The following is an 11749-nucleotide window of genomic DNA, read 5'->3' as shown; positions in this document are numbered from 1 at the left end:
AAATCATTTGGAGCTGGGAAGATGGCTCAGTTGGTAAAGTGCTTGCAAGCTCAAGGCCCTGACTTAAGTCTCTAGCATCCATGTAACAGCTGGGTAAGGCAGGACCAACTGTGCCTCCAGCACTGAGGTAAGGACATACAGATCCTGGAGCTCAGTGGTTCAGCTAGACTGGCTGACCAGTGAACTCCAGGTTCAGGGGGAAAGAAATACTGTCTGAGAGCCAAGGCAGAGGGCTGGTGAGGTGGCTGAGGCAGAGGGCTGGTGAGGTGGCTGAGGCAGAGGGCTGGTGAGGTGGCTGAGGCAGAGGGCTGGTGAGGTGGCTGAGGCAGAGGGCTGGTGAGGTGGCCAAGGAGGCAGAGCCACCTGCTGCCAAGCCTGACGGCTGGAGTTTGATTCCCAGAACCCACGTGAAGGAGAGAGCCAACTCCACAGAGCTATCCCCTGACCTCCACATGCACTCCGTAGCACACGCGGCTTCCCCATAATAAAAAATGGAAACTAATTAAATAAAATGAGGTGGAAAGTGATTGAGGAAGACAACTGACATCAACCACTTGTCTGTCTCCATGTGCACATATGTACATGTGTGTACATGAACTCATACATACCACACATACAAAACAAATAAAAATAATAAAAACTTATACCTAATTATTGGTGATGTGTGCATGTATGTGTATAAATATGGATACAGAGGTCAGAAGACAACAACGGGGAATGAGTTCTCTCCTTCCACCATGTGGGTTCTGAGGATCAAACTTGGGCTGTCAGATCAAAGCAAGTACCTTTCTACTGTGTGTGTGTGTGTGTGTGTGTGTGTGTGTGTGTGTGTGTGTGTGTTGTGTATGTGTGTGTGTATGTTGTGTGTATGTTGTGTATGGTGTGTGTGTGTGGTTTGGTAGCAAGTACCTTTATACTGGTGTGTGTGTGTGTGTGTGTGAGAGAGAGAGAGAGAGAGAAAGAGAGAGGTTTGGTAGCAAGTGCCTTTCCAGTGGGGGGGAGGGGCATGTAAGTTTGATAGTAAGTATCTTTACACTCTATATATGTGGGGGGGGGGGTTGGCAGCAAGTGCCTGTACTCTGTGTGTGTGTGTGGGGGGGGGGTTGGCAGCAAGTGCCTGTACTCTCTTTGTGTGTGTGTGTGTGTGTGTGTGTGTGTGTGTGTGTGTGTGTGTTTAATAGGATATTCAAACAAGCTGTCCATATGGAGTTAAGAAAACTAAGCTAGGTCTACTATAATGTCTATTAGAAAATCCTTCCTGGCACCTGGAATCGGATCGTGGCTCAAACCTATAATCTCAGCATTTAAGTGGCTGAGGCAGGATGAGTTGAGGAAAACCTAAACTCTATAGGTGAGATACTGAGAGTCCATCTGTATTAGTCAGGGTTCTCTAGAGTCACAGAACTTATGGGTAGTCTCTATATAGTAAAGGAGTTTATTGATGACTTACAGTCGGCAGCCCAATTCCCAACAATGGTTCAGTAGTAGCTGTTAATGGAAGTCCAAGGATCTAGCAGTTACTCAATCTCACACGGCAAGCAGGGGAAGGAGCAAGAGCAAGACTCCCTTCTTCCAATGTCCTTATATTGTCTCCAGCAGAAGGTGTAGCCCAGATTAAAGGTGTGCTCCACCACACCTTTCAATCCAGATGACCTTGAACTCGGAGATTTAATCTTCTGGAATCCATAGCCACTAAGCCTTAAGATCTCCATACCAAGATCCAGATCAGAAACTTCTATCTCCAAGCCTGAGATGGGAGAAAGGAGAAGACAAAGAAGAGAGGAGGAGGAGGAGGAAGGAAGGGGAGGAGGAAAGAAAAGCTGAGGGTTGGGCTAGAAAGAGCTATCTCAGTGTGTTTGCTGCCAAGCCAATGACCGATGACCGGCGCTTCCTTAGCTTACACTGTGAAAAGACGGAACCAACTCCCACAAGTTGTCCTTTGACCTCCATACACATCATGCATGTACCCCCACCCTGGGAAGTGGAAACTTAACAGTTCTTTGGAAAGTCAGTTGTGTTGGGTGGAGTCAGACATGTGAAGGAACGTTTCGCTGAAGCAGACACAGGTGGAAGAATGTTTTGCTAAAGCAAGCACATGAAAGGACACATGATGAAGGATTCTTCGATAATGACACACATGTATTGGTTCACTTTACATGCGTTGTTGAGCTCCAATGGTCAAGACTCATAGAGAGAAATAAATGGAGAGATTCCTGCGGCTTCTTGCCTCTTCCAAAGACTCTGACCGATAGAACGATGTCAGATAAAGACGCACGTGGAGTTTTGCTAAGGCAACACTCATGGACTGAGGAAAGACAGGTGGTGAGGCAAGACCTGTAGAGGGCACACGATGTTTTGAGGGAATATAAATAGGACCCAATGGACATTGATAGGGGCTGGCTTGCATAAGTAACTTTGTAACTCTTCTTGGTCTTGAATCTTCACTAATCTCTGCTTCTTTGAGAGAGGCACAGCAAAGAACTTCTCCTGGCATCCCTAGTGGTCCTGGTCCCTTCGGCTGACTTGTGCTGACTCAACTGAGGCCTGGCTGTTTCTGCTGGATCATGCTTCTGCCGCTGATTCATGTTTGCTATTCCGACTCTAAGGAACTGGACTGCTGTTATATCTGTATCGTGTCTGCGAGTGGGTCGAGCTTCTGCTGCTGATTCCTGTGAACTGAACTGCTGATTTCCTGACAATGCAGATGGGATTTACTCCAAAGAACCATTTCTAAACAAGTCCACTTCCTCTTTATCCTAATAATCTTTCTTTCCCACTACCTCTGGTGGGTGGTGGGCTAGAAGGGAGGTTAAAGTGTTTAGAACCCATATTAAAAGCAGATTTTGAAAATGTAAAGCTTACACCCCAAATGCATGCATGCACAGAATGAGTATAATAAAGATATTTTAAAGGGCTGAGAGTATAACTCAGTGGTGGGGGGATTTCTAGCATGTACAAGGCCCTGGGTTCAGTTTCCGGAAGCGTGTGCACACATGTGCCTGCACACACACACACACACACACACACACACACACACACATTCTAGAATCATGGTAATATTCAAACTGAGAGTCCTGGATATTCTTGGCCCAAGTCTGTCCAAGGTCAGGTTACATGCCGAGTATACAGGCAGCAAGCAGTGATAATCCCAGATGCTCCACAGGCTGGGACAGGAGGCTCACCTGAGTCCAGGAGATCGAAGCCAGAGATCCAACACAGCACACCTGCAAACAAGCCAGCAAACAAACAAAAACAAACAAAGGAAAGGATAAAAAGACAGGCTCCATGGGGCTGGAGAACTGACTTACCAAGTCAACAGCATTGGCTGTTCTTCCAGGGAACCTGAGTTCAATTCTAAGTACCCACGTGGCAGCTCGCAGCTATCTGTAACTCACAGGGGACCTGATGTCCTCTTCTGGCCTCCGTAGGCACCAAGCATGCCTGTGGAGCACTGACATACATGCAGACAAAACACCTATACGGATACAAGCAATACATCAATTAAATGAAAAGAAACTCGGGTAATCTCCAGAGAGACCAGCTCCCCTCACCAATAAACCAGAACCCAAAGAGGCCAAGGCAACCGGCTGACCTTTGTCGGTGTCCCCAGCAAGGTGAGCTAGCCATGGTGCCAGCCTTCAAGCCCAGCCCCTCACACTGAGGGATGACTCTGCTCAAACCTTGAGAGAATCCTTTCCCAAGCCAGATTCCTGAGCCCCTAGCCAGGCAGTAACCACACAGCTTTAATCCCAGCACTCGGGAGGCAGAGACAGATAGATCTCTGTGAGTTCAAGGTCAGCCTGATCAACAGAGTGAGTTTCAGGACAGCCAGGGCTACGTGGTGAGATCCTATCTTGAAAACACACACACATCCCAAAACAAACTAACAAAATGACTCCCCAGCTCCACCCTCCCAGTTTCCAGGAAGACAGACAGGAGGACGAGGCCCAGAGATGAGAAACCCCGTAGTATCACAATGACAACTCGGAAAGGCAATGAAAACCGGGATGAAAGCTGGCATCTCGGCTGCGTTCCTTCTGGTTTGCTTGAAGCCTCAGTGAGAGGCGCTCCTTAACCTTTCTTTGAGACACCCAGCACACAACTCAGGGGACACCTAGAACCCTCACATCCCCAGATGAGAACTATCCATGGGTAAGGCTCTCTCTCTCTCTCGAGTGCGCTCTTGCTCTCTCTCTCTCTCTCTCTCTCTCTCTCTCTCTCTCTCTCGCTTGCTCTGCAGCTGGTGGATTAGCAACTGTATTTATTGAACCACCTTGTAAGGCAGACATGAACTGAGACGGTGATGGGCAACGGTGGGCCAGTCAAGAGGACTGCTTAGTCCTCATGCCTCTTGCCCTCTCTTTAAACCTAAAAGGATGGACATGGGGTCCTTGGACACCTTCATCTAAACATCACAGTGTAACCACACTGGACAAATATCCTTTCTCTGCCTTTGGTCGCTAAGTATTTCTTTTTCTTTCTTCCTTTCTTTTTTTTTTAAGATTTATTGTATTTATATGAGTACACTATATCTGTCTTCAGACACACCAGAAGAGGGCATCGGATCCCATTATAGATGGTTGTGAGCCACCATGTGGTTGCTGGGAATTGAACTCAGGACCTCTGGGCCAGAGCAGTCAGTGCTCTTAACCCTGCTGAGCCATCTTTCCAGCCGCTAAGTATCTCTTTAAGTAGTGTACTGTCACCAAAGGACCAACTCTAGCTTGTTGGGACTGCCAGAGTCAAGATTTAGATATTAAAATCTGATAACGAAAGCCAGCTCAGAAATGGACCAGATCAAGACCTTCCCCTCTAGGCTCTAGGAACAACCTGCTAACCTCTAGCCCTGAGCTATTATATGTCAGTCCCTCAAAGCAACAGCCTTAAATAGGAAGGGAGATCTCTCTTTTTTCTTTTTTTTTTCTTTTTTTTTTTTTTTGGTTTTTCAAGACAGGGTTTCTCTTTATAGCTCTGGCTGTCCTGGAACTCACTTTGTAGACCAGGCTGGCCTCGAACTCAGAAATCCACCTGCCTCTGCCTCCCGAGTGCTGGGATTAAAGGCGTGCGCCACCACGCCCGGCCGGACTCTCTTTTTTCTTATACCATTATGTGACAACATTGGAGTACCTGACCCCATATGTGTGCATCCACAGTCAGAAAATTAATCTTCTCAGGTGGCAGGGATATGTCCCAACCTCAGTTTTCTGACCCCCATAGTCTGATCTAGGTTGGGCCTCTGTGCTGCCTGAGTGGGCTCTGTGGCCTTTGGGACTAAGGTCCTCCCAATATGTGTTTTCTGCAGGTTCCCAGCAGTCCATTGGCCTGAGCTCTGGAGTTTATTTAGTTTAGCTTAGGGTCGGCCCACTCCCATCCCATAGAATATCATCTTGGAGATCTGTTTGGGAGTTGGCACATACAGATTTTCTCTTAGTCACAAGATGACTGTCCCCTTACCATCCCAGAGCACGGAAACCTTTGGTCCTGTAGTCATGGCAACAGATAAAAAGGTCCCTGCTGTTTCTGGTCCCCTGTAGCAGAGAGGGATGCTTTCCATCTCTGTTTTGCCCCTTAGCTTCACTTGATCTTGGGGAGGTGCGAGAGCATATAGAAAGGAGAAAGTAAACTAAAGACAGATGCCTCTTTGCTTTGTGCTGCGACGAGACTCTTCATGACTGATTTTTGAGTCTCCTATGCTCCTGTAATTCTTCACCCAGTCTCCTATACATAAGTCCAATAAACACATTGATTCCCCAAGTTGGCCTTGAGTGGATAGACTTGTTTGGTTTGTTGGTGGTGCCCTATGGAGGGTGAAAAGACAGTGGTTCACATCGTTAGAGAAGTCACAAGACATGTCGGCAAGTATTTGCCAGAAATGAGAGGTTGAAATGGGTAGGTGAAGGGCCAGTTGTGGTGGCACATGCTTTTAATCTTAGCACTCTGGAGGCAGAGGCAAGGGGATTTCTATGAGTTTGAGGATACCCTGGTCTACAGAGTGAGTTCCAGAACAGCCAGAGCTACAGAGTGTGACCCTGTCCCAATAAACAAGCAAACAAATAAGTAAAGAAATGAATGGTCTGTGGACGTACTTACCTAGTATACACACAGCTCTGGGTTAGATCCTCGGCACCGAATCACTTGGGTATAGTGGCAATAAGAAGGTTGAGGCAGGAGGATCAAGAGTTTAAGGTCATCCCGAGCTACATGGCAAATTCAATATCAACAAAGGAGGAAAGAATGAAGAAATGGGTTCACAGGTTCCCTCTCTGATAATTTAAACCATTCTAGCGATATCACCTGAAGTTTCAGGTTATCATAAAAGCAGTGAGCCCCCCCATGTAAAACCAGTGACACATGTTCAGCAGTCACCTCCAATATTAAACACAGGCAGTCCTCGTTCCCTAGCAGTGACAGTCATAGAACACAGTACAGCAAGAGGCTGGGCAAAGTGTTCTATCCTCCACAACACGAGTGAACAGAAGCCAGACATAAAAATAGCCTGTACTACAAGATTCCATTGACAAAGTTCAAAAATAGATGAAACTCATCTGTGGTGGCAGAGGCCGAGACAGTGGCTGCCCTTGGGATGGGACTGGCGGAGCACACAGGAGCCTTGGGCTGGAGGTATTGTTCCGTTCACACAGGAGAGGTGGCAGGATTGGAGCATTTTCTGTGTGTATTTACTCTTCAGTTAAAAGTGTATTTAAGGGGATAGCGAGATGGCTCAGAGGGTAAGAGCACTGACTGCTCTTCCAAAGGTCCTGAGTTCAAATCCCAGAAACCATATGGTGGCTCACAACCATTCATATGAGATCTAAGGTCCTCTTCTGGTGCATCTGAAGTCAGCTATAATGTACTTATCTATAATAATAAATAAATCTTTGGGCAAGCAGGAACTGAGAGAGCAGGGCCGACCAGAGCAAGCAAAGGTCCTAAAAATTCAATTCCCAACAACCACATGAAGGCTCACAACCATCTGTACAGTTACAGTGTACTCACATACATTAAATAAATAAATAAATAAATAAATAAATAAATAAATAAATAAATAAATAAATCTTTTTTTTAAGTGTATTTAAGAGGCCTGGAGAGATGGCCCAGAGGTTAAGAGCGCTTGTTCTTACAAAGAACCTGGGTTCAGTTCCTAACACTTACATGGCAGCTCACAGCCATCCATCACTCCATTTGCAGGGACTCCAACACCTTCTTCTGACCTCTGACAGCACCAGGCATGCACCTGGTGCATGGGAACAAAACATTCACACACATTAACAAATTTTTGTCAGTTTTGGTTTGGTTTGGTTTGGTTTTGGTTTTGGTCTTTGAGACAGGGTTTTACTATGTAGGTCTGGATGTCCTGGAACTCACTATATAGACCAGGTTGACCTCAAACTCACAAAGACCTCTGCCTCCCCAGTGCTGGAAATAAAGGCATATGCTATTATGGCTGTCTTGACAAATATATTTTTAATAATTTTATTTAAGCTGGATATGAGTGTACACACATATAGTACTTACATGTGACACTGTCTTAAAATGTATATACACATACATTTGCTTGTTTGCTTGTTTGTTAATAGCACTGGCTGCTCTTCCAAAGGACCTGGGTTCAATTTCCAGCACCTACAAGGCACAACCATCTGTGACTCCAGTCCCAGGAGGTTCAATGCCCTCTTCTGACCTCTGACACACAGGCTTGCAGATAGTACACAGACATACATTGCAGGCAAAACACCCATACACATAAAATAACCAAGTAAATATACACACACATACACACATGTACACACAAAGAGAGAGAGAACACGAGAGAGAGAGAGAGAGAGAGAGAGAGAGAGAACACAAGAGAGAACCCCTGTAGCCCAAGCCACTCCATGCATGAATTCCAGGGCCAGCCCAGAACCAAGGCAATTTCAACCAGTACAGCCCATCCTGTGTCAACCTCTGCAGGTCCTTGATTCTCCTAAGAGTTCAAGCCTGTGGTCAGCAAACAGAGTTCTGGGGACCTAGGAAAAAAGAGAGATAACTTACCAGGGTCACACCCCTAGAAAGATACTGAAGGATCAGAGGCTCCCCAGGCAGCCTGAAGAGGACTTGTCCTGGCCTTGGCCTTGTCTAAGCAAACTGTGTGGGGCGTTGTGGAGGCTCAGCAGAGGTTGGCTCCCCAAGGCCTTTCAAGATTGCCCTCTTCCTTAGCTCTCTGGAAAAGCATTCCAGAGGCTGAGGGAGCATATGTTCAAAGTTATGCCAAACTATTTAGTGAGTTCCAGGATAGCTTGGGCTGTGTAGTTAGACTGTCTAAAGAAAGGAGGAGGGGGAGAAGGAGAGGAGGAGGAGGAGGAAGAGAAGGGGAGGAGAGGGAGGAGGAAGAAGAAGGGAAGGAAGGGAGAGAGTGAGAGAGGGGGAGGGGAGATAGAGGTTGCACCTGTGGTAGCGCGAAGACAGGATGGTGGAGGGGCTGGCCTTGGCCGTGAGCCCAGTCTCTCTCTCTGCTGTTTGAACTCTCAAAGCCTGTGTACTTCCTGCTGGCTCAGCTCAGCTTGCCTGCACACAGGGCCGGCAGTCTGGGCACTTGTCAGGCTTCCAGTGATGGGGGAGGAGGTGCTGGACTGTGGCCCATCTACACCTGCTTTTAGGGCAAGTACTCCCATCCCCATGACAGGATGCGACAGAACCCACCAACAGCAAGAGGCCCTAAGAGTGTCAAGTGTGCCATGGGCTCTTGGAGACCCCTAAGGGAAGTCTGAATGGGATGAAGTGTCTGCCTTCAAGCCATAGAGACACCCAACCAATAGTCTGAAGAGATCTAGGGTTGGGTCCTGATTGGGCACACAGTGTCCCTGTATGGACGACTTATTGGAGAGTAGAGGTATGTCTGCCTAGAAGTCTAGACCGTGAAACCAGAGAGAAGGATGGCTCCTACTGTTCTCCCTTCACTCCACTGTACAGACGAGCAAATTAAGTCTCAGAGGGGACCACTGCCTTGTCCCTGCAGCTCACGTGCTGACGTTGGCCTTGCTCGGTGCCTGCAGACCTCTGATAGCTCCCCTGCCCCAGATTAGAGTTTCCTTACTAAGTCACCACTGCCTTCTCTCATGCACACACACCTATGCCCTGTTCTAGAACCAGGCAGGCCATCTATTTTCAGGAAGGTTCATTTGAGGTGTCTCACTGGCTTTGTCGCTCATGGGTCCCTAAGGATGGTCTGCAGGGAAACCAGCTCCACCCATGTGGGTGGAAGCAAGAGACCCAATGCAAATGACTAGCAAAGCTAGGTCCCCTATCCATGTGCACTGAAATCTGAAATTTGAATTCCATGTAACTTTATTTTATATGTATGAATGCTCTGACTGTATAGATGTCTGTGTACCATATACATGCTTGGTGCCTAAGGAGACCAGAAGAGGGCATTAGACCACATGAAACTTAAGTTACAGATGGTTGTAAACCGCCATGTTTACTGAACCGGGTCCTCTACAAGAGCAGTCAACACTATTTTTGTTTTGAGACAGAGTCTCTCTAAAACCCTGGCTGACCTGGAACTTGCTTGGTAAAATAGGCTAGCCTCAGACTATACTTAATAAACGGAGCTCCGCCTGCCTCTGCCTCTCAGTGCTGGGATTAAAGGTGAGTTCCACCACACCCAGCTGCAGTAAGCATTGTCTTTTGTGTGTGTGTGTGTGTGGGTGTTTTGCCTGAATGTGTGTGTGCCTGATACCACTGGACGGCTGAATAGACTGTCAGATCTGCTGGGAGTGTAGTTATAGGTGATTGAGAGCCACCATCTAGGTACTGGAAACCAAAACAGGGTCCTCTGGAAGAGCAGTTAGAGCTCTTAACGACTATGATATCTCTCCAGTCCTGGCAGTAAGCATTCTTTATTGCTGGGACATTTTTCCAGGCCCTTACATAACTTTTACATGCCATCAGGTGTTATTCTTAAGTTTGTTTTCAGCTATTTAAAAATTGTAAACTCTGGAGCTGGGCTGTAGCCCAGATGGTAGAGTTCTGGCTTTCCACACTCAAAGTGCTGGGTTTGACTCCCAACACACTGCAAACCAGGTATAAGCCACTAGTCCCAGCACTTGGGGGGCCGAGGTGGCATCCCCAGTTTACTTCTCTGTTGTTTTGATAAATAATCTGACCAAAAGCATCTTGGGGAGGAAAGGGTATATTTCATCTTACACTTTTCAGTCCATCAAACGGGGAAACCAAGGCAGGAACTCAAGGTAGGAACTCAAGGTAGAAACCGAAGCAGACGCCACAAAGAAACGTTTTTTGGCTCGTTCTCCATGGTTTGCTCAACTTGTTTCCTTATACAATCCAGGACCATCTGCTCAGGGTCTATACAAACCCTCAGTAGGCCGGGACCTAACCAACAGGCACGCCTACAGTAGGCAGGGCCCATCCAACAGACACGCCTACAGTAGGCTGGGCCTGCCCAACAGACATGCCCACATGCCAATCTGATGGGGGAATTCTTCCATGAGGCTCCTTCTTCACAGGTAACTATAGTTTGTGTCAAGTAGATGAAAATTAGCCAACACAGGTAGAAAGATCAGAAGTTCAGGTCATCTTGGGCTAGCTATATAATGAGTTCCAAGACAGGCTGGGTTATGTGAGATCTAGTATTAAAAACAAAACAAAAAAGTAAAAACTGTTATTAGCTTATGGGTTAAATAAATACCCCAGAGTGGGCCAAATGTGGCCTTTGGGGCATAGTTTGTCCTTTCTCTAGTCTAGAATGTTCTGTCCTAGGGATTAGAGTGCCAGTCACCGCAGCCCATAAACCATGGGTAGTGATAGAGTGGCCAGTGGCTGCGGTTGGCCCTGGACAGATGACTTCCTAGGATCTGGGATATTAGGTGTTAAAGCCAGGGCAGTCCCAGGCAAAGCAGACAGCTGGTCCCCCTATTTGGCAACTATTAACCCAGAGGGACCAGGCTTCAGAAGACACACAGTCAGGGCTCTAGAATGGCCCTCTGCAGTCTGCCCACGCACTGCCCGGTCCTCGGGTCCTTGAGGTACGTGGTGGGCACTTATCCCATCGTAGCTAGCCCTCCAAATGGAGCTGCCCCCTCTTCCCAGCAAGGAAACCTCTGTGGTCAGGACTCTCTCAATAGGCAGGAAGTTGAATCATCAGCTCTGGTAAGGTTTCTGCGGCGTGTGGGTCAGCCCCAGAGCCCAGGCTTCGGGCCCAGTGCCTGGCTCCAAACTTTGTTTTCTGTTTTCTCGAGAAAGGAGCGCCCCAGAGCGAGGGTGTCTGATGAGACAAGAGCCACTGAGTCACACACGTGTGAAGAGCTGGTTGATGTGTCCCCAGCTGTGTCCCTTCCATACCGCCCTCACCCTCTCTGTCTCTCTCTCTTTGTCTCTTAGCTTTGGCTTCCAAAGCAGAATTCTGATTCTTGAAATTTTGTTAGGAGTGAATATGTGACTGAAAACAGAGGGCACTGGGTTCCAGGAGACTCCTGGGTTTAGCAGGGACAACAGATGCTTCAGTATAGATCCTTGTCCACCTCCCCCCTCCCCCCTCCCCCCACCGCCATTGTCAGGAGGCTCAGAGAGAGAGAGGAGGGTGGAGCATGGAGGGAGAGACACAGGAGGGGCTAGCTTAAAGGACTTTCTCTCAGCAACAGTAATCCATAGCACTTACTGTTTTTAATGGTCTTATTTGTTTATGCACACATGTGGTGATCAGTAGACAATTTGCAGGAGTACATTTCTCCTTCACCGTGTGGGTCCCAGGAAT

General features: G+C 47.5%; 2 long non-coding RNA genes across 3 annotated transcripts; both read right to left on the bottom strand.

Moving 5' to 3' along the window:
- Window positions 1-2121: 2121 nt before the first annotated feature.
- Window positions 2122-3342, bottom strand: Gm46281. Its single transcript, XR_001780207.1, has 2 exons — window positions 3309-3342; window positions 2122-2334 (listed from the first exon to the last, which is right to left on the bottom strand). It is a non-coding gene; the product is annotated as a predicted gene, 46281 (long non-coding RNA).
- An 18-nt stretch (window positions 3343-3360) lies between these two features.
- Window positions 3361-8373, bottom strand: Gm39821. 2 transcript variants are annotated; one of them, XR_003949673.1, is made up of 4 exons: window positions 8029-8373; window positions 7153-7234; window positions 6091-6197; window positions 3361-3475 (listed from the first exon to the last, which is right to left on the bottom strand). It is a non-coding gene; the product is annotated as a predicted gene, 39821 (long non-coding RNA). The 2 variants fall into 2 exon arrangements; XR_879831.1 differs by lacking the exon at window positions 7153-7234.
- Window positions 8374-11749: the final 3376 nt, after the last annotated feature.

Source organism: Mus musculus, chromosome 11 (assembly GCF_000001635.26).
Source record: "Mus musculus strain C57BL/6J chromosome 11, GRCm38.p6 C57BL/6J".
NCBI classification, from domain to species: domain Eukaryota; kingdom Metazoa; phylum Chordata; class Mammalia; order Rodentia; family Muridae; genus Mus; species Mus musculus.
This window is presented reverse-complemented; position numbering and strand designations above follow the sequence as displayed.